This window comes from Dendrobium catenatum, unplaced genomic scaffold (assembly GCF_001605985.2).
Source record: "Dendrobium catenatum unplaced genomic scaffold, ASM160598v2 fragScaff_scaffold_1426, whole genome shotgun sequence".
NCBI lineage: Eukaryota > Viridiplantae > Streptophyta > Magnoliopsida > Asparagales > Orchidaceae > Dendrobium > Dendrobium catenatum.
In genome coordinates, this window is record NW_021319888.1 from 58,330 (window position 1) to 81,579 (window position 23,250).

Here is a 23,250-nt window from a genome sequence, read left to right on the forward strand (position 1 = left end):
AACAAAATTACAGTAGAATAACTATACTTTAACTACTTAGATATCTATAAGAAATTAAAAATGAATTATCTTCAGCTAACGTAGAGTTGTCTATTTTAAACTAAGGCTTCGTTTAAGATAATTTTATACTATTTTTTTCTCAATTTTAAGAAATTTTAGACTGCTGTGTGACTCCATGAGTGAGTTCTCGGTTCGAAAAAAAATAATAATAATTAGCAGCACAGTTTCAGCTTAAATAATTCTACACATACCAGAAATTTGGAGAACTATCAATCAAATACAACCTCGAGCCACATGTAATAGCTCTTAAATAAGTACCAACATTATTTTCACCATACACACATTAAATACTGTAATCTTACAAACCACTCAAAATAGTCAATTTATCCCAAGTAGAACATTTAGATCAATTCAAGCAAATTCACACACACATTATATATATAAGACTCGAATCCAAGACCTCTTAATTGATAGTCAAACTCCAAACCAGCAACTAGTAACTAAAGCATGATTGTTAAGTAATAAATCTTTTATTTCCCAAATAGGCACACCTTCGAATATCTACAGATTTTCTTTCCGATAGAGTTGCTGTCAATTTTTGGCCTTTTCCCATAACAAGAATAATAGGAATTTATGGACCTGCTATACCTGCTTCATCGTAGCAAAGTCTCATTATCGAGGGAAGAGAGATAAAGCACAGAAGTTATATACAAAACAATTTTATATCACGATATCTTTATATAATTTGATTGGAATGATAAAATAAATAATCAAATTTAGAACATACTTAAATAGAAATTAAAAAAATCATGAATTAATTGTCTACACAAGATTTAAATATCTTTTAATTTTGAGCATTTGTCTTATAAATTATAACTTTGAATATTCTATTCTAGCATTTTGATGCAATTTAAAACAGAATATAAATAGCGTTATTCAAAATATTATACCATTTATTTTCTCATTTCTTGTCCATGATATGAGTCTGGCCCAGATGCGTATCGTTGTATCTCTGGTTCATGTACACAGAACACGTTATTGGGGGATACCTGAAGACAATTAGTCAAAAGGGTTTTAAAGAGCTATCTCCATCAAAATAAAATAAGAAAAGAAAAGTAAAAGAATCAAAGAACAAGATTTTGAATTAGCCATGAAAGACTTGTAAAATAAAACTAAAATGAACGATTTTGGAAAAACAAAATTGTGTACTTGGGTGGGTTCATCTCAGATGTGCAGGATGGCAAACACTCCACAATGCATTCAGGCTTTGGGTCCGCAAAAAATGCAACCTGTTTAAATGAGGAGAATATAAATAAAAAAATTAAAATGGGGCATACTTTCTAAGAAATATAACACGACTCTCCTTGGCCTATTGGTTGAATTCCAAATTATCCTATAAGGAGAGAGAATATACATCTAACAGTGGTTGCTTTCCTCAAGTTCAGCAATGATACAAACAGCATAATGGAATAATTTTACAGAAATTGAATATTATATATTCCATAAACTTGCAAATAGCGAAGGATTACAAATTACACATTAACATTAGTTTCATAGGAGTTTTAATTTGTATTAGACTAATAAATTCTAGAGCGGTGCTATTGAGCTCCAATCCCACTTAGGAGTCCGGATTTAGTGGAGGATAAAATTTGCCATTCAAAATCTTTGGATTTACATAGTTGCATGCCACCCGCTCTTTTCAAACTGCTCAATTTAGGATTAAATAGCATTTTTCAAGATTCCATGTTAGTGGCGAGACCTACCCTTAGCAATACTTTCCGGATCTATGGAAGCTAAGACTGAAGGATAAAGCTTAATGACCCATAAATATATTCCCAACTCAATAAGACGTTATAGGAAATAAGAAAAAAAAAAACAGAGAATTATGATGCAGAAATCAGCAATCGGCATGCTTCCAAGCAAAATTTGAGAGAAAAACAGAAAATTAAGCGAGGGAAAAACTTTCAATTTGATGGTAGATGAAAGAAGATAGCAACATACAGTTGGATCTTCAATTGGAAGAATCTGCTCTCTCGATCTCTAATCGGAGACTAGAGCCCAAGCAAAACCTTAAAAACATAAAATTATGCAAAACATACAACATAACCCTAACCCTAGAACAGAAAATTGGTATCAAAACTGCTTTCTAGGGCTGGTTTGGGGTGGTTTTGGTGGATTCCTGTAGAAAATTTTCCTATCCGGGCCTTTGGTGTGGCTGTTGTTTGGGAAGAAATACTGATTTTTTAGTCTCAAAACAATCCATGTATCAATGGCAGCCAAGAAGGTCGATGTGTTGGAGGAACGCCTTGAGGGGAAGATGAACCAAATTAAGACAACAATGGAGGGCAATTCTTTGACTTACATAACATGGTGAAGAAAATGCTGGATCTTCACAACCAAACGATGCATCAAAGTCGAGAGGGTCAGAAGAAAAAAATATGCATTCTAAAATTCTTAGGGATGAGAATGTGATGGAGAACTTGGAGGGAGAAGGGAGAGAACCCCATATGGAGCCTTTCCAGAGGGAGGAGATAGAATGTAGGGAGAGGCGTGGATATGTGGGGCAGGAGCAATGGGGTGCTAATTGGGAACAAAAGGAGGGAGATCATGGCCGCTGAGGTATTAATTTTGAAGGAAGGTGAGGGGAATTCAATGAAGGATTTGGGTATGAACGTGCGAGGGAGGATCGGGACACTTGGGGAGGACCACCCACTTGGGAAAGGGAAAATTATTGAAGAATCAAGAGAAATGGGAGATATCTTAAGGTCCAGAAACTGAAGATGCTGATTTTTGAAGGGGAAGAAACGTATGAGTGGATCTACAAGGTGGAAAAATATTTCGTCGTCAACGGTGGAGTAGGAGAAATTGACGGCGGCTGGTCTATGCTTGAAGGGGAATGTATTGGTGTGGTACCAATGGAGGGACATGAGGCAACCAATTCGGAGCTATAGGGAGTTCAAAGATTGCTTACTAGAACAATTTCGAACTGGTAAGGGGAGGGGGGACTACTATAGCAATTCATCAACCTAATACAGCAGGGTTCTACATTAGAGTACCGCGATAGATTTGAGTACCTAGCTAGCTAGGTGGATCGACTTTTTGAGACTATACTAGAGGGGAATTTTATAAAGGCCTCAAGATCGAGATCTAAGCGGTTGTTAGAGTGATGAGGCCGAGTGACTTAGGAGAGGCCATGGAGCTGACACAGTTGGTGGAGAACAAAGTGTATATAGAGAGAGGAGCTAGGGGCAACAGGTCATTGGGGACTCATACAGAATGATCACCATTTTCTTAACTTGCAAGGGACCAAAACTACAAAGCTTGCATGAGGCCCCAAAGGAGAAGCTTAGAAGAGGGGGATTTGGGGGGAGATTCAAGAAGCTGAAGGAGGAGTTGCAAGAGAAGATGGCAAAGGGAATGTGCTTCAGGTGTGATGAGATGTATATGCTGGGGCATAGGTGTAAGGATTAAACTCTTTAGGGTCTCACCTTCTATGATGAAGAGGAAGCTAAGGAGGGATGTGAGGGTGAGGTAGGAATAGGGAAGAGGAGAAGCTACATTTGGACATGGCAGAAGTCTCCTTGAACTCAATGATAGGGTTCAACCCAAATCACACCATGAAAGTGAAGGTGGAGATAGCACATAGATAGGTGCTGATGATGATCAATAGTGGGGCTACCCATAATTTTATCTTCAATCAAGTCGTTGACCTAGTTGGGGGTGAAATTTGTGGACACTGGAGGTTATGGGGTGATAATGGGCACTAGAAAGGTGGGGATAAATAGAGGAATGTGTAGGGGAGTAGTGTTGACTATACAGGTAGATCAAGTGAGGGAGAATTTTCTTCCATTGGAGTTGGGGAGTACTGATGTCATCTTAGGGTTGAAGTGGCTGCAGACTTTGGGAGATACCAAGCTCAATTGGGGAGCACTGAGCATGGAATTGGTGGTGGAGGGAAGAAAGATGGTGATCTAGGGAGATGCAGGGCTATTTATAGCCGGGGTTTCTCTCATATTCATGATCAAGACCATACATGAGGTGGGAAGAGGGTTTTTGGTGGAATTACCAAGTTTGGAAGTGGTCAGATTGGGCGAAGGGGGAGGCATCCCTCTTTCAATACAGACACTCATACAACAGTTCAGTGAGGTTTTTCATCTGCCTCAATATTTACCACCACCTAGATAGAAGGAGCATGAAATCAATTTTAAGGAAGGGGTTTAACAGATTAGTGTACAGCCATACCGCTACCCTCAAATTAAGAATGATGAGATTGAGAAGCTGATCCAAGAGATGTTAGAGGCGAGGATCATCAGATCGTGTGTGAGCCATTTTTCTAGCCCAAGCTTACAAGTCAAAAAAAAGGTTGAGAGCTGGAGGTTTTGTGTGGATTACAAGACCATGAATAAGAAGACTGTATCGAATACATTCCCCATTATGGTTATCGATGAGCTACTAGATGAGTTGTATAGAGCAGTGGTATTTTTCAAGATGGACTAGTAGTCAGGCTAGCATCAAATCAAAATGAGAGATGAGGATATTCAAAAGATGGCTTTCAGAACACACGAGAGGGACACTATGAGTTCTTGGTCATGTCGTTTGGCTTTACTAACGCTCCTGCTACTTCCAGTCCCTCATGAACAAGGTGTTCAAACCATAATTCCAAAAGTTTAGATTAGTTTTCTTTAATGACAAACATGTGATAGGATCGAGGAGGAGCATCTAAGCATTTGAGGGTGGTCTTAGGAATTCTACAGAGCATCAGCTAAGGTCCAACCTAAAAAAATGCATATTCGCACAGACCAGTGTGGAGTATTTTGGGCACTAGGTGTCTTAGGAGGGGGTGGCAGCAATGTTTAAAACTGCTTATTCAGGTATTGAGGCATTTTTCATTTGTGAGGCGAGGCGTAAGCCTCAAAATCAAAAGATTGCGTAAACATAAAATGATAAATTTTTTATATACAAATGAGTGAATAATATAAAACATAAAAAAGCATAAAAAATGAAGTGAAATCAAAATATCCCACTAATAAGACAACATGAAATATAGTTCAACTCAAAATTTTATCTTTCCCAAATCCAGTATTCTTTTCACTAACATATAATTCCAATTTCCAAAAATAAATAGCAATGACATATCACATAAGAACTCATAAGTCATCAGCACTCTCATCACTAAGGAGTTCTTCATTTGAATCATCATTATGATTAATATCTCTCTCCCCTTCCTCCTCTCCTATAGAGTCCAATGTTGAACATTTATTTCAAGATTTATTAAAGTTTTAATATATTTATCGCATGAGGCGTAAGCCTCATGCAGTGAGGCGAGGCGGGCCTCAAGGCGGGTCTCAACCAAGTTGAGATGCAAGCCTCATAAAAAAAACTTAAGGTTTAAGCATCGAGGCATTTTTTTACTGGAATTGCATAAAGGCTGGCCTTAACACGAGCCTCATATTGCACAACTTTAAACCATGGGTGGCAGTCGATCAAACCAAAATTGAAGCAATGTAGACGTGGCCTCTACCTATGAACTTGAGAGATTTGAGGGACTTCCTAGGTTTGACCAGTTATTACAAAAGGTTCATGAGGGGGGTACAATAAAATAGCCTGGCTCTTGACAAAGCAGCTAAATGATACTTTCTTGTGGGGAGAGGCGGCTACCCAGGCTTTTGAGAGATTAAAAGAAGCCATGACCATAGTACCAATTTTGGCTCTACCAAATTTCAATCAGACCTTTGTGATGAAGATAGATGCATCAGGATATGGGTTGGGGGCAGTGCTCATGTAAAATCATAAACCCATAGCCAACTTCAATCATGTGTTGACAGCCACAGCTAGGCTAAAGTCAATATATGAGAGGGAATGATGGCCATCATGTTAGCAATTCAGAAGTGCATCCATATCTGTTGGGTCAGCATTTCATCATCGGGACTAACTATAGGAGCTTGAAATACTTGCTGGAGAAAAGAATGGTGATTCAGGAACATCAGAGGTAATTTCCCAAATTGTTGGGATATGATTTTAAGATCTAGTATAGACCAGGATTGGAAATAAGGCGGCTGATACCATATCAAGGTGTGTGGGAGAGCTCTAGGAGATTTCCATTTTAGTATCACTGATGGTAGAATGGATGGCTATCAAAGAAAAAAGTGTGCAGGACGAGAAGCTGGGGAAGATCATGAGGGGATTATTAAAGGATAGGAGAAGCCACCCAGGCTACTCCCTTGAGGGAAAGAAGCTAATGTACCAAAGGAGATTTGTGATGCCACGAACCTTTATTTATATTCCCCAAGTACTACAGGGGTTTCATGGGAGCACGATTGGATGCCATTTGAGGATGTAGAAGACACACAAAAGATTGGCAGCTGATTTGTACTGGAATGGGATGCATTAAAATATGAAGGAGATGGTGGAGAGGAGTGAGATGTGCTAGAGAAACAAAAACATGGCTATGACTCCTAAGGGGGGGGGGGGGGGGGGGGGGGGGGACACCGCCTGGGGGGGGGGGGGGGGGGGGGGGGGGGGGGGGGGGGGGGGGGGGGGGGGGGTTACTTCAACCCTTAGTACTTCCAAACATGGAATGGGAGGTGTCCATGGATTTCATAGATGGTCAACCACAATGTGAGGGATTCATAGTAATTATGGTGGTAGTTGACATGCTAAGTAAATAAGCACATTTAATTCCCTTATGACGCCCATACACCGTAATTACAATACCTACAACATTCATTAGAGAGGTGGTTAAATTGCATGAGGTCGAAGAGTCGATAATCTCTAACTGAGATAAGGTATTTCTGAGTAAAGTTTTAGAGGGAGCTGTTCAGGTTGCATGGTACAGTTCTCAAGAGAAGCATCGCCTACCACCCTCAGATGGACGAGCAAATGGAGGTAGTCAACAGTAGCTTGGAGACTTACGGTGTTTTGCATCAGAAATACCATGGATGTCGGCTAAGTGGCTAGCATAGGTAGAATATTGGTACAATACATCGTACTACTTAGCTTCTCATATGACCCCTTACAAAGAATTGTACGGAAGGGACACCCCACCCTTGGTGCATTTTGGGCAGGGGAATAGACCAATCTCCTCAATAGAGCAATACTTGGAGGAAAGAGATCGGGTGTTAGAGAAATTGAAGAAACACCTACTAAGGGCACAACAGATCATAAAGAAGCATACTGATGGACACATAAAGGACATTCAGCTCCAAGTGGCGGACAGCATATGGGGCCCAGCCCTCTTAATTATGGTGTTATGGGTTTAATTGAGAAGAATTTGAGAGGGAAAATTCAAATTCTAGGTGTTGTTTAGGGATTTGTTGTTTGCTTTTTCTTTAAGTAGTATTTCTGTTTTAGGGTTAGGATTGCATTATATGTTTTGCAAAATTTGGTGCTTTTTAGGTTTTGCTTGGGCTCTAGCCTCTAGATAGAGATTTAGAGAGTAGGATCTTCCTCTCCAATTGAAGATCCAAGTATATCTTAGTATTTTCTTTCATCTACTATAAAATTAAAAGTTTTTTCCTCCGTTATTTCTCTATTTTTTCTCAAAAACTACTTGAAAGCGTGTTGGACTGCTGATTTCTATAGCAGAGTTTTATGTTTTCTCTTATTTCCTATAAGACATCATTTGAAACAAGGAAATCAATAACACAAGCAAAACTAATTTCTAAATAATATATTGAGAGACTAAATCAACTACTTTTTTGTTGCAACAAATAAAACTAGATTTATGGGTCTTACAGAATATCGTTCTTGTCCATCCAATACAACACGATGCAGTGTGGATCCACACAATAAAATGAACTTATAAAACTTATATATAAATGATAGCCAAATAAGTATATTTTATAACTTAGAACTAAATCAAATAACATTACTTTAAAAGTGCAATTTGAGATTATGATTGCTATAATCAAGCAAAAGGGCAAAATCACTAAAAATTGTATTGGTATAGAATACAAGTTCAGAGTTGTGAACTTATAAATAAGAAAACATGATATTGGAATTAAACAAATGAGAAAACACATTACAGTGCAAAATAGTAACTTCTCTTAAAGGATCTCGATAATATAAATAATAGAAAAACCTAAGATTCAATTTTCCTTAAAATTATTATAAACATTAAAAGAATGAACATACAATAAAAAGAAAAGTTTTCATCATTGTGGGTATTAAAAGCATTTTTTTGTCTCACCTTTTTTTCATTGCTGAGCAAAGATTCTTAATAGAAAAAAGGTTTATGTAGCCAACCCCATATCATGGGATAAAGGCTTGACGATATTGTTGTTGACAAGTAAGATTTAACGTGTCTCTCATTTCCCTCTTCCATGCCTACGTTTTAACTGACAAGAAGAATCATGGAAAACTTTAAAACCTATGAAGTCCTAAAATATAATGAATTTATATGTGTATCCTGACAATATAATTTTCTATATTATAAACAAAATGTTACATGATGACATGAAATTGGTCATTAATGTAGAATAACTAGCAAGGTCAGTATAGATATAGTTCTGAAATGGAAAGGCTATCTCATGTGTGACTAAATATTAAAGAATACCTTTGATATTCAATTGCATTAATTTAATAAAATGAGATAAAGATTTGAACAAGGAAAATTTTGAAAGTTCGTTAGAGATGTTAGGCCCTATAGAACTAGCCCGAGGCTAACCAAGATGGGGGGTGAATTGGTATTTTAAAAATCTTTAAGCAAAGAACAAAAAATATCATACACCAAAAATCACCACAGGAAAGTAAATGTGGAATTTAAAATGCAGAAGCAGTAAAAACAAGAACATAAAAGGTTTATAGAGGTTCGGTCAACTTGACCTACGTCCACACCCCAGAGGCGCTCTCTGAGTATTGCACTACCAAAGTGACTCTCCTTTAGCCCCCACAGCTAGGCGGAGAAGACCTTACAAAACACCTCCTTTTCGCCACCCCGATACGGCAGAGAACCTCCCTCCTTTTGCTTCCTCCTGAAGCAGGACGAGAACCTCAATCAATTGTTGAAGCTTACCTCTCCCAACCTCTCAAAGGACAAAAGACTCTAAGAAGAAGAAGTAGAACAATTCTTGGAGCAACCCTTATGAATCCCCTCAAAAGCTCCCCCTCATAAGATCCTCTCTCTATCTCTACCTTAGGTTCTCTCAGGTTAAGACAGCAGCCAAAGATCTGCCAAAAATGTTGAACAATAGCCCTTATAAAGAAGAGCTCAAAATAGGTCATTAATTACAATTGCCGACCCTATTGTCCAGGACGATATGAATATCATCCTGTACAATTATTTCAAATCATAGATGATCGGCCGGAACACCACTCTGAAGATGAACCGGATGATTTAAACTTGGCTTGATCGTCCAGGCCGATCTCACGGTCGTCCTGGCCGATCAGTTCAAATCAAAAGAAAATCGGCCGGCACAACGCTCTAAAAATGAACTGGATGATTGAAAATTGGCTTGATCGTACGGGCTGATCTCGCGATCGTCCTGGCCTATCAGTTCAAATCAGTGAAAAATCGTCCAGTGCATCGCTCTGAATTTGAACTGTCCAATCCTTATCGGCCAGAACATCGCCCTGGATTTGTGCTGGCCGATATTTATCATCCAGGAGCCACTAAGGTTTTGAGCTGATCATCCTGGCCGATATGAAGATCATCCAGGATGATGTGATCGTATCAATCATCCTTAATTACTCTCTTGATTGCTGTATTAATTTAGGCATAATTGTATAATATCGTCCAGGCCAATCTATCGATCGTCTTGATCAATTTTCAAAAATACAGAATACCTAAATTGATCTTGGTGACTGTTTCTTTTTGTATTGAGCATATCGTCCTAACCGATAAATATATCATCCAGGACAATCAGTTAATGACGGCTGCCTTAACTAAGAATCCTGATTAGAGTTTCTGTTTTGAACTCGATCATCCAGGTTGATATAAATATCATCCTGTATGATGTGAGTAAAAATAGAAATTCTAAATCTCTCAAGTGTGTGTGTGTAAGGTTACTTAGCATTAGTCACTTCAAAGATTACAATTGACTTAAGAAAGGGAAAAAGAAAATTACAGACTGACTAAACCCTAATCTACCCAATCTTGAACTGGCACTATTTGTCGTCTGATTTCTTGGCCTTGAAATGTCAGTATAGAGAAGTAGTCATCGTGTTTGCTAATCATCAAAAGTATAATCCCTGAAAAATAGATTTGCAACAAAAACCTTACTAAGGTTGAGTGATACATGAAGTCATCATTACTTAACCGCTCAAGCAAATCACCAATATTGATAATGAACCCACTGGAATGCCAAAAATCATGTGTCAAAGTCACAAAATGATACTGAAGAAACACTAGTGTGATAGTAGCGAAAAGAGAGGATAAAACCAATTAAACTCTACATTGATATCCTATATTCCTGAATAACATGGATTATTATCTTTTCATCAAAAATGGAGAAAAGAAAATCAAGATAGTTGAGTTCTTTCTACACTAAAGGCTCAATACTACTACTAAATTGTTGAACTTATGGTAAAAGTAAGAATGTGCAGTATGTACAGGCAAAGTTTAGCTAGAATTTCACTCCTATAATCTAGACTCTAGCAAAGGAACAACACACAGTCAATCCGTTCATATTCAAGGTGGTGGCTCTTCAAACAAAGCTCAATTGATAGCAGAAGAAATATAATTTCCCCTGCTTGAACATGGAGCACAAATCAAATCAGGTTCAGATTAGCTATCCGTAATGTGAACTAAGTAGCAACATTGAAGAAGTATAAGAAATAGAAAGCTTCCTATTTATGGAAGAAAGACAAACCTTTCAAAGGAGCAACATCTTCCTATATACAAGGTTGGGCATCCTTATCCTTGCATATCTAGAGTGGGTACAACACATAGTATTAATGTTGTTGATAAATGAACAAGAAGACATAAGGACACTCTACAGTGACAAAAATTTCATATATTACCTGAAGATCGGCCACATCATCAGTGGCCAAGAGATTTATCAAACCAAAATCAGAATGAGCACCACATCCATATATTCCCCTTGCAGGATCAGAAATTTTACCTGAATGTCATGATAAATAAAGACTCAATCCGCACATATCCCATCAAAGATAAAAAAAATGGACATCAGGAGAATTGTTGAAACATATTCAATATGAGTTAGGTTGTTAGACCTAAGCTTGTGTCCCAGTGGCTAACCAAGAGGGGTTGAATTGGTATTTTAACAAAATTATCCCTCTTTTTAAATTTTTAAACTAAAAATAACTTAAGTGAAATTTTATAGAAAATGTTTTTCAACCACAAATATTAACAATGCAGTAAAGTAAAAAAATAAAAGTACACAATATTTATAGTGGTTTGGTCAAACATGACCTACATCCACTCCCCGGAGGCACCCTCCAAGTATTGCACTAATACCTTTTAAGGCTAATGAATAGGTTGTTAAACATAAGTTAATGTCCCAAGGCTACCAAGAGGGGGGTGAATTGGTATTAAAAAATATCCCTCTTTTAGATGAGTTGAACCGAAATAAAACTTTAATGAATTTTTATAAAAAAGTTTTCAAACACAACTTTTTAAATAGAAAGATGCGGAAAATAAAAAATATTAAAAATAAATGACACAAGACTTATAGTGATTCGGTCTAAACTAGACATACATCCACTCCCCAGAGGCACCCTCTGAGTATTGCACTAATACCAATAGTGTCTCTCCTTTTGCACCCACAGCAAGGCTGAGAAGCCTTTACAAACACTCTTTTCACCACTACCTGGTGCGGCATAGAACCATAGTCCTTTTTACACTATCCCCAGTGTTGGTAGAGAACCGTCCCTCCTTTCACACTCTTCTAGTGTAGGCAGAGAACCCTTCGGCTGTTAATACTTTCCAAGTGTAGGCAGAGAACCCTTCATCCTTTCACACTCTCCTAGTACGGGCAGAGAACCTGATCTCCTTCACAGATCTCCTCACAAGAAATCTAGAAGGAAGAAAGGAAAGAGTGAAGTAATCTCAAATTACAAGTAAGAAATCTTACCTTTGAACACCAAGAGAAGCCTTCACGCTCCAGTGGTAGAAATCCTTCTTTGAATGCTTTCTCTCACTCTCTCCTTGAGTCTTCTTTCAATAGGCACAAAGATTAATCACCAAAAAGATTGGGTGGCAGTAAAAATTGGGCCTTATATAGGAGAGACAAGAAAAATCGTCCAAAACTGCATAATTTTCAAGTTAAGACGCATTGGATCGTCCCGTACGATCGTGGATCAATTCGGACGATTTCACTTAAAGTGTCGGAAACGATCCTAATGTATATTGGTACGAACTATGTTCGTACACGAGAATCATCCTGTATGAACTAGATTCCTCCGGTATGAATGGTTATTGCATAGGTCGGTTCCCAAATCCCTACAGGACGTAACCAACTATGGTAAATCGGTTTAGTTCGTCCTAGGACAAATGGGTTTCATCTTGAATGATTTTAAACAGAGAGTTTCGTTCAGAGATGAAGGTCAATTTCTTCATGTACGATTTTATACAAAGAAACTCGTCCAGAGACGAACCATGCATTTTGTCTGGATGAACAGTGCAAAGTGAGAATCCAGAGGCGTTCGTCCCAGGAAAAATATAAAATTCATCTGGACGATTGGGACTTAGAAAAATTTTCTCACTTCTTATTCGATCCATTGCTCTTCGGAGGGGTTAATTGACATGATCGTCCCGTACGAACTATGTTCGTCCTGTACGATCCATTCACAAAAATTGTTCCCCCATGTGTGTGTTGTGATTATTCACTCAATTACAATCACTCCCTCTCAATTTAAAGACATTTAATTTACAAATGATTGGATGCTGAATTTGATATGAAGTCTTCATAGTTTGGAGTTGATTTTCCTGAAATGTTAGTACACTCTAGAGCAAAAATAAATCTTCCAAAAAGTGTTAGGAGATATATATACATAAAACAATAATATTTGAAATCATCAAAATAATACAAGTTGAAAGAATGTAAAACATGCAAATAGCAACTCTGTTAAGAATCTCCCCCTTTTTGATGATGGCAAAATAATTATTGTTTGTAGGATTTCAAATTCTAAGAATCTCTTAAACTCCCCCTGAAATGATGAATACAAGAAAAATAAAGAGGCATAAATTTAAATTTTTTTGTTTTTCAAAAATTTTATACAACAAAAAGAAACACAACACACAACTATAAAAATGACAAACATAAACTTCATAAAAGGACTATCGAAAACAAAACAAACAAACAAATAATTTCTCCCCCTTTTTGACAACAACGAAAAGTGAAGCAGAAAAGAAGACTTGAAATGTAAGCAGAAGTATGAAATTAATTTGATAATTTAACCTTGAAAGTGATTGGAATAAAGTATGCAAATAAAATTAAAACATTAAATAAATCATAGAATTTCATATAATTTAAGAAGTTATATAACATAGAAAATAAAAAAAATTTATCAAAGTCATGTGTCAATTTAGACACTAAGATAAAGAAAATTATTGCACTAAGGATGAATAAAAAAAATTTTATATTTCAAATTTCAATGACAATTACAAATGAACATAAGATCAATTTGAATTAAAATATTAAAAGAGTATGGAAAGAAGTAACTACTACATGTGGCGCTTTGAGCAACTTTTTCAATTTTATGGCACATGTTTGTGCATCTTTTTATTTTGGGCTTATTTTATGCCTCTTTTTCTCATTGCGAACCCTTGCACATTCCTTTTGATTTTTGTATATTTATATAATTTTCAAGAGTAATTGAATTCTTTCCAAAATCAATAATCTAAAATTTTAAATTTTTCTAAGTGCATAAATACTATTTGAAAAGTGAAATACAAAATAAGAAAAATATCTAAATTGCAATAATAATATTAAAGATAATGTAGTCTAAATAAGAGACATGAAATTGAAAATCCTAATAATATCAAGTTATAAGCATCACTTAAATTTAGAATAATTAGATTTTCTAATGAAATTAATTTTAATTTATAATTTAGGTTAAAGCACTATTAAGATTAAAAAATAATGAATTTCATAAAGTCTAACACACATTTCTAAAAACAACAAAACATTAGAAAAAAAATGATTGTTCGTACCAAACAAAATTTCGTTCATCCTATACGAATTCGATTCATCTCGTATGAAAACATTTCGTATGGAAAAAGAATGAGTCTTAAAAGAAAAGGCTTTTCATAAACACACAACTTACGAAGCATCCTTTCATACAGGCTTTTGACCAAATGATCGTACAGACAAACACATGTTCGTCCGAACGATCAGAAATTCAATTCGTTTTAATAACAATTGAAATCGTCCCCCACTATGAACCGACATGTGTTCGTCTTGATGAACCAAAGGTTCATACGAACAAATATCGTAATAAAAACGATCTTATCCATTCAACTATTTTATGCATTTGTTCTTACGTTTGAAAAAACATTTCGTCCTGGACGATCTACGATCTTACAGACAAAGTGACAATTTTAAACTTAAAAACTATATGCACACAGTTTAAAATTTGATTGATTTACACATGGCATAAATTCATCCCGTACGAAAAAAGTTCATCCCGGATGATGATGACTTAAAATTTTTATTTTCTCAGTCAAATAAAATAAACAAAGATAATGACTAAACACAAACTCTAAAAAGAAAAATCACACAAACAAAATAAAAATTACAAAGAATATAAAAATAATATCAATATTGAAGAAAATATTTTTAATTAAGCATTTAAATCAATCACTCCAAGCCTTGTTCTTAATATACTGAAAGTATTAAAGGCTAAAAGTTTTATAAAAATGTTTGCATGTTGATTTTCAGTTGTAACATAAATGAGTTAAATTTCTCCCTTGGATACATGATCTCTTATGAAATGATGCCTTATGTCAATGTGTTTGGTTCTTTAATGTTGAATAAGATTTTTAGAAATGCTGATAGTACTAGTATTATCATAATAAATAGGTATAGTGCCTATAGTTAATCCTAAATCAATCAACTGTTGTTTTAACCAAAGTACTTATGCCACATAACTTCCTAATGCTATGTATTCAGCTTCTGCAGTAGATAGAGCCACTGAATTTTATTTTCTACTAGACCATGAAATTAATGAATTTCTAATGAATTTATATGTTCCAGAAGTGCTTTTCCTATCCACCATACATCCTACAAAGTCAGAATCTGAATAATCAATAATTTCAAATGAAGAGCTAAACTTAGGATACCAAATTCCTAAATTCTGAGTTCCTAGCAAATATCTTAAAATCCTTTTTATTGCTGTCAAATGTGTTTCTTTTAGATCTGATTGTAATCTAGCACACAAGCAAACACTAAACATGATATCAAGTTGTCTAGTAGTCAAGTAAAGTAAAGATCCAATAATCCCTCTAAATTTCTTTTGATCAACAGATTTTCTCTTAAGGTCCTTATCCAACTGAACTATGGAACTCATTGGAGTACTAACAAGTTTAGTATTGTCCATTTCAAATTTTTTGAGGATGTCCTTAACATATTTAGATTGGCTAAGAAATGTACCTTCCTCAAATTGCTTAATGCTAAATCCTAGAAAGTAACTTAAGTCTCCCATTAGACTCATCTCAAATTCACTACTCATTATTTTACAAAAATCATCACAAAAATTTTTATTTGAAGATCCAAAAATTATATCATCCACATAAATTTGAACAATGAGTATATCCTTTTCAAATTTCTTCAAAATGAGAGTTGTATCCACACTTCCTTTTTCAAAAGATCTTTCAAGCAGGTAGGTGCTCAACCTCTCATACCAAGCCATAGGTGCCTATTTTAATCCAAATAATGCCTTTTTTAACTTGAAAACATGATTTGGGTATTCTGAATTTTTAAAACCTGGTGCTTGTTCTACAAAAACATCTTCTTCAATTACCCCATTTAAGAAGGCACTATTAATATCCATTTGGTATAATTTGAATCCCTTAAAACAGGTAAAGGCTAGCAAAACACTAATTGCTTCAAGTCTGGCTACTGGGGCAAAAGTTCCCTCAAAATCAATCCCTTCAATATGATTATACCCCTTAGCAACTAATCTAGCCTTATTTCTAATGACTACTCCTGAGTCATTCATTTTATTTTTAAATACCCACTTAGTTCCAACAACACTTTGATCTTTTGTCCTTGAAGTTAATTCCTAAACTTTATTTCTTACAAATTGATTCAACACTTTTTGCAAGGCCAATATCCAAAATTCATCAGAAAGTGCTTGATCAATATTAGTGGGTTCTATAGTTAAAATAAAGGCTGAATGATTGACTTTCTTGTTTAATCCACACCTAATTCTAGCACCCTCACTACATTCACCTATAATCAATTCCCTTGGGTGGTTTTCATAAAATCTCAAATCTCTAGGAAAAGAGTTTTCTATCTTGAAATTATCTTCCACATATTCTTCCAAATTTTCTTCAAAGTTTAATTTCTCAATATTTTGGGAGTTAATATCAATTTCATCTTCAATAATATTTGGCTCTTTCAAAGTTCTAGATTCATCAAATACAACATGTGTGGTTTCCTCAATAACCAAAGTTCTTTTATTGAATACCCTATAAGATTTTCCAACACTTGAGTATCCAATAAAAATCCCTTCATCTGATTTTGGATCAAATTTTTCTAAGGTAGATTTTTCATTATTATGAATGAACACCTTGCATCAAAAAATATGTAAATGAGACAGATTAGGTATTCTACCTCTTAGTAACTCATAGGGTATTTTATTTAATTTAGATCTTACATTCACCTTATTTAGAACATAACATACAGTGCTAACCGCCTCAGCCCAAAAATATCTAGGAAGTGAGTATTCTGCCAACATTGCTTGGGCGGCTTCTATTAATGTTTTATTTTTCCTTTCGACTACCCCATTCTGTTGAGGGGTTCTAGGTGCAGAAAAGTTGTGATCTATTCCTTTCTACTTACAAAAATCTTCAAATCTTTCATTCTCAAATTCTCCTCCATGATCACTTTGTATAGAAATGATTTCACACCCTAATTCCCTTTGAATCCAAGTCAAAAATTTTTTAAATTCCTCAAATAATTCACTTTTATGAAATAGAAATCTAACCCAAGTGAATCTTAAGTAATCATCCAAAATAACAAATCCATATACCTTCTCTCCTAGACTTACAGTTCCAACTGGTCCAAAAAGATCTATATGCAAAATTTCCAATGGTTTACTAGTTCTAAGACTCTTATTTGACTGAAAAGAGGATTTCACCTGCTTTCCTAATTGACATGCATCACAAAGGTGGTCCTTAGTAAAGTCTAGTTTTGGTATACCTCTCACTAAGTTCTTTTGGGTAATTCTCTTAAGATTTTTCATGCTAGAATGAAAAAGTCTCCTATATCAAAGCCATGATTCGTCAGAAATAATTTTTAAACAAAAAGCAGTAGGAGTATGAATGTAATTTAAATCTAGCGTATAAACATTGTTTACCTTTTTTCCATTCAAAACATCTTTACCATTAAGGCTTAATATGCAGCTAGTAGGAAAAAATTTTACACAATAACCTTTGTCACATAGCTGACTTGTACTTAACAAATTATGTTTTAAGCCTTCAACCAATAACACTTTGTCTAAGAAAATTTTATTTAAATTTCTAATCATACCAATTCCAACCACCTTCCTTGTGGTATTTTCTCCAAGTGTAACCTTGCATCCACTCCTGGCTTATAGCTTTATGAATTGAGAAGTATCTCCAGTCATGTGTTTTGAACATCCGCTGTCCAGGTACCATATGCTCTCACGAGGTCTTGTGTGAGAGCAACCCTACAAAATTATAAAATGTTAGACCTGGGAACCCAAACAAGTTTATGTTCTCCTTTTGGTAATTTATAATTAGATGCATGTATGATATGTCTAGGTTTATGCATCTTAGGTCTCCATAACAAATAAATTTTCATCTTCAAGGTACAGGTGTGAGCTATATGTCCAAGCAATCCACAATTATTACATTTGACATTAGAAAAAGGATTCCTAAGTTTTCTACCATTTATTTATCTATTTAGGGATTGTATAAATTTAGGATACAGAATATGATTAGTAAAATCTTTAAGTTTAGGAGGTATCCTTTTATCCTCGAGAGCTTTTATCGTTAATTTGTAAAATGAATTCATATCTTCCAAAATTAGATTTAAATAATTGATTTTATATAAATTGCTCTCTAATTCATCCATAAAATTCTTAAAATCTTTCTCAAGTTCTGCATAGGATTATTTTAAATTCTCATGATTTTTATTCAATTCAAACTCATCAAGTAATTTCATGTGGTTGTTATCAATCAAAGTATGATCTTTTCTAAGAATTTCATGTTCTTTTTTAAGTTCTACAAATTCTAGACTTAGACTAGCATGCATTTTTTTCATTTTTCTATAAGCATCATGCATGTGTTCAGAAACTTCAAATAATTTATCATAAGTTAATTCACATACCTCTTCTTGATCTAACTGATCAAGACTGTCTGCCATTAAGCATAGATTAGTGACTTCCTCTTCTTTTTCAGTCTCAGATGAATCTAAAACTAAGTCCGCCCAGAAAGCTTTTTAAAACTTCTTTCTGCCGTTCTTTACAGTAGGTTTTTCCTCTATCTTTTCCTTGCTAGGATTGGCTTTGAGTTTAGGGTAATCAGTCTTGATATGACCAGGTTTCCTGCATTCATAGTAAATCACATCATTAGAAACCTTGCCATTTCTATTAAATTTACCTCTATTCCATTGATGGCGTCTCTTCTGCTTCCTCTTCAAAAAGCTTCTGAATGGTCTAGTCATTAATACAATGTTGTCTTCATCCTCAGGTTGCGTGTGTTCACTCTCAGACTCTTCCACTTTTAGTGTTATGTTCTTTTCCTTTCGTGGTTCACCTGTATCAATCTTTCTTTGGCTAACTCCTTGCTCGTAAGCAATAAGTGAACTAAGAAGATTGTCAATTGAATAGATGTTTAGATCCTTAGACTTTGTAATTGCAGTAATTTTAGCATCATTAGTAGGTAAACAATGAAGAATCTTATTAACCATTTCAGCATTCATTAGTTCCCTACCAAGTGCATGCAAAGAGGTGACTATTTGAGTAAATCTTATGTACATATTAAAAATGCATTCATTAGGTTTCATGTGAAACAGTTCATAATCATGCAACAAGATATTAAGTCTAGATTGTTTAACCTCATTAGTCCCATTATATGTTATACAAAGTCTATCACATATGTCATTTCCACTTTTGCAAGTAGAAAGCCGCATGTAGTCTTCAGATTTTAAAGCACAAAAGAAACTATTCAAACATTTAGCATTTAGTTGTGCTAATTCACGTTCTTCTATAGTTCCGTCTGCAAAAGGTGTTTCAACTCTAACTCCATCAACTAATCTAGTTGGTTTCCTAGACTAAGATCCACATACGATAATCAAGTGCTTGTAAGAAAGTAGACATGCGTGTTTTCCAAAAATCAGGTGTGTTTCGGTTCCCAAATGTAGCCATCAACGTTAATCAAAAAGTAGTTTAAACTTATGAATTTGAAACAAGGCTCTGAGACCACTTATTGAGGCTAATGAATAGGTTGTTAAACCTAAGTTAATGTCCCAAGGCTACCAAGAGGGGGGGGGGGGGGTGAATTGGTATTAAAAAATATCCCACTTTTAGATGAGTTGAAGCGAAATTAAACTTTAATGAATTTTTATAAAAAGTTTTTCAACCATAACTTTTTAAACATAAAAATATGAAAAATTAAAAACAGTAAAAATAAATGACACAAGATTTATAGTGGTTAAAACTAAACAAGACCTACATCCGCTCCCAGAGGCACCCTCTGAGTATTGCACTAATACCAATAGTGTCTCTCTTTTTGCACCCACACCAAGGCGGAGAAGCTTTTACAAACACTCTTTTCACCACTACTAGGTGCGGCAGAGAATCGTAGTCCTTTTTACACTATCCCTAGTGTTGGCAGAGAACCGTCCGTCCTTTCACACTCTCCTAGTGTGGGCAGAGAACCATTTCACGCTTTTCAAGTGTAGGCAGAGAACCCTTCGTCCGTTCACACTCTCCTAGACAGATCTTCTCACAAGAAATCTAGAAGGAAGAAAAAAAGAGTGAAGTAATCTCAAATCACAAGTAGGAAATCTTACCTTTGAACACCAAGAGAATCCTTCATGATCCAGTGATAGAAATCCTTCTTTGAATGCTTTCTATCACTCTCTCCTTAAGTCTTATTTCAATAGGCACGAAGATCAATCACCAAAAAGATTCGGTGGCAGTAAAAATTGGACCTTATATAGGAGAGACAAGAAAAATCGTCCAAAACTGCAGAATTTTCAAGTTAACACGCATTGGATCGTCCCGTACGATTGTGGATCATCCCGGACGATTTTACTTAAAGTGTCGAAAATGATCCTAATGTATATTGGTACGAACTATGTTCGTACATGAGCATCGTCCCGTATGAACTAGGTTCGTTCTGTACAAACAGTTATTCCATAGGTCGGTTCCCAAATCCCTGCAGGACATAACCAACTGTGGTAAGTTGGTTCAGTTCATCCTGGGACGAATGGGATTCATCCTGAATGATTTTAAACAGAGAGTTTCATCCAGAGATGAATGTCAATTTCCTCCTGTACGATTTTATACAAAGAAACTCATCTAGAGATGAACCATGCATTTCGTCTGTACGAATAGTACAAAGTGAGAATCCAGAGGCGTTCGTCCCGGGACGAATATAAAATTCTTCCGGACAATTGGGACATAGAAAAATTTTCTCACTTCCTGTTCGATCCATTACTCTTCGGAGGGGTTAATTTACATGATCGTCCCGTACAAATTATGTTCGTCCCATTCAAATTATGCTCGTCCCATACGATCCGTTTACAAAAATTGTTCCCCCATGTGTGTGTTGTGATTATTCACTCAATTACAATCACTCCCTCTCAATTTAAAGACATTTAATTTATAAATGATTGGATGCTGAATTTGATATGAAGTCTTTATAGTTTGGAGTTGATTTTTCTGAAATGTTAGTACACACTAGAGCAAAAACAAATCTTCCAAAAAGTGTTAGGAGATATATATACATAAAATAATAATATTTGAAATCATCAAAATAATACAAGTTGAAAGAATGTAAAACGTGCAAATAACAACTCTCTTAACAATACCAATAGTGTCTCTCCTTTAGCCCCCACAGCAAGGCGGAGAAGCCTTCACAAAAATCTCTTACACCACTACCCGATGCGGAAGAGAATCGTCATCCTTTTACACTCTCCAAGTGTTAGCGGAGAACTGTCCATCCTTTCACACTCTTCAAGTGTGGGCAGAGAACCCTTCATCCTTTCACACTCTCTAAGTGTGGGCAGAGAACCCTTTGTCCTTTAACACTCTCCAAGTGTGAGTAGAGAACCCTTTGGCTATTTACAGTCTCCAAGCATCGGCAAAGAACAGGATTTTCTTGAAAGATCTTCTCAAGAGAAACCTAGAAGGACAGAGAAAAAGAGTGAAATAATCACAAATCACAGTTATATATTCTTACCTTTGAGTTCCAAATGAATCCTTCATGCTCTAGTAGTAAAAATCCTCCATCAAACACTCTCTAATACTCTCTCCTTCACTCTCCCTTTAGTATGAATGAAGACCAGTAAGTAAAAATATTAAGTGGCAGTCTACAAAGGACCTTTTATAAGAAAGACATAAAAATTTGTCCAAAAACTGCTTATTTTCAAGTCAATACGAATAGGATCATCCCGTACAAACAGTGCAAAATTATTGTGTATAATTCCTTATGTGCATTGGGATGAGGTGACTTCGTACACGATCATCGTCCTATACAAGCTAAGTTTGTTCGATACAAATAGTTATTTTATAGCCACCCAGAAAAATAACTACAGATGTTTCATACATTGAAAGAACAGAGCATTTTATCCTAGGATGAATTCTTATGTTCGTCCGTACAAACAGTACAAAATATTGTCACCCGAGAAGATCATCTAGGGATGATTCATGTATTTCATCCGAATGAACCTTACAAACTTTGATATCTGAGGAGATCATCCTGGGACGAAGTGTATTTTTTATCTGGACGAGCAGTTCAAACTTTGAATCCCGAGGATATCATCCAGGGATGAATTGTCCATTTTGTCCATACGAACAGTTCAAAGTGAGAATCCAGAGGATATCATCCATGAACAATTAGTCCATTTCGTCCGTATGATAGGGACTTAGAAAAAGTTCTCACTTTTTCTGTTCGTTCCATTGCTCTCCGAGGGGTATAACTGATCTGATCATCCAGTACGAACAAAGTTCATCTTGTAGGATCAGAGAAAAAATTTAACTTTTAAAAGATCTCCCTTTGTGTGTGTGCTAGTTTGCTCAATTACAATCACTATCTCTCTCAGACTCAATAAGATAAAAATACAGACTTCAAAATTCAAAGTATGATATGCTGAATTTGATTTGAAGACTTTTTGTATTCTGGAGTACGATTATCCTAAAATTTTAGTCCACGCAAGAGAAAAAATAATTCTCCAAAACATGTTAGGAGAAAATGATAATTAAAACAATAATATTTGGAATAATCAAAACTATATAAGTTGTAAACATGTAAAACATGCAAATAACAACTCTCTTAATAATTTCCCCCTTTTTGATGATGGCAAAATAATTATTGTTTGTATAATTTTTCAAGTTTTCAATCATCTCTTAAACTCCCCCTGAATTAAAAAGTATGTGAGAATAAGGGACATTTGACTCATAAAAATTTTATTTTTAAAAAATTGTTCAAAATATACAATCAAAAACAACAATCAGACAAAAAAAAACAAACATACGATTATGAAAATAAAAACAATACAAACATTATGATAGAACAAACAATATTTCTCCTCCTTTTTAACAACAGCAAAAAGTGAAGAAAAAAAAGAACAGAAATGTAAGCAGTTATATGATAATCTTTTTATGATTGATCCTTGAAAGTGAGTGAAATACAATTTGCAAATAAAATCAAATTGTTAAGCAAATAAAAATGATTCATAGAATTTAAGATGTGATATAACATCAATACTAAAAAGGATTTATCGAGATCATGAATCAATTTAGACATTTGAGATAAAGAATATCATTGCACAAAGGATGAATATAAAAATTTTATATTTCACATTTCAATATTAAATAAAATCGTACATAAGATTAATTTGAATTAAAAGATTGAAATATTAAGAAAAAATTTTT

At 35.2% G+C, this 23,250-nt stretch overlaps 1 pseudogene; it reads right to left on the reverse strand.

The window, feature by feature from the left end:
* Window positions 1-273: 273 nt before the first annotated feature.
* LOC110100272 overlaps window positions 274-23,250 on the reverse strand; it is a 45,336-nt pseudogene continuing 22,359 nt past the window's right edge.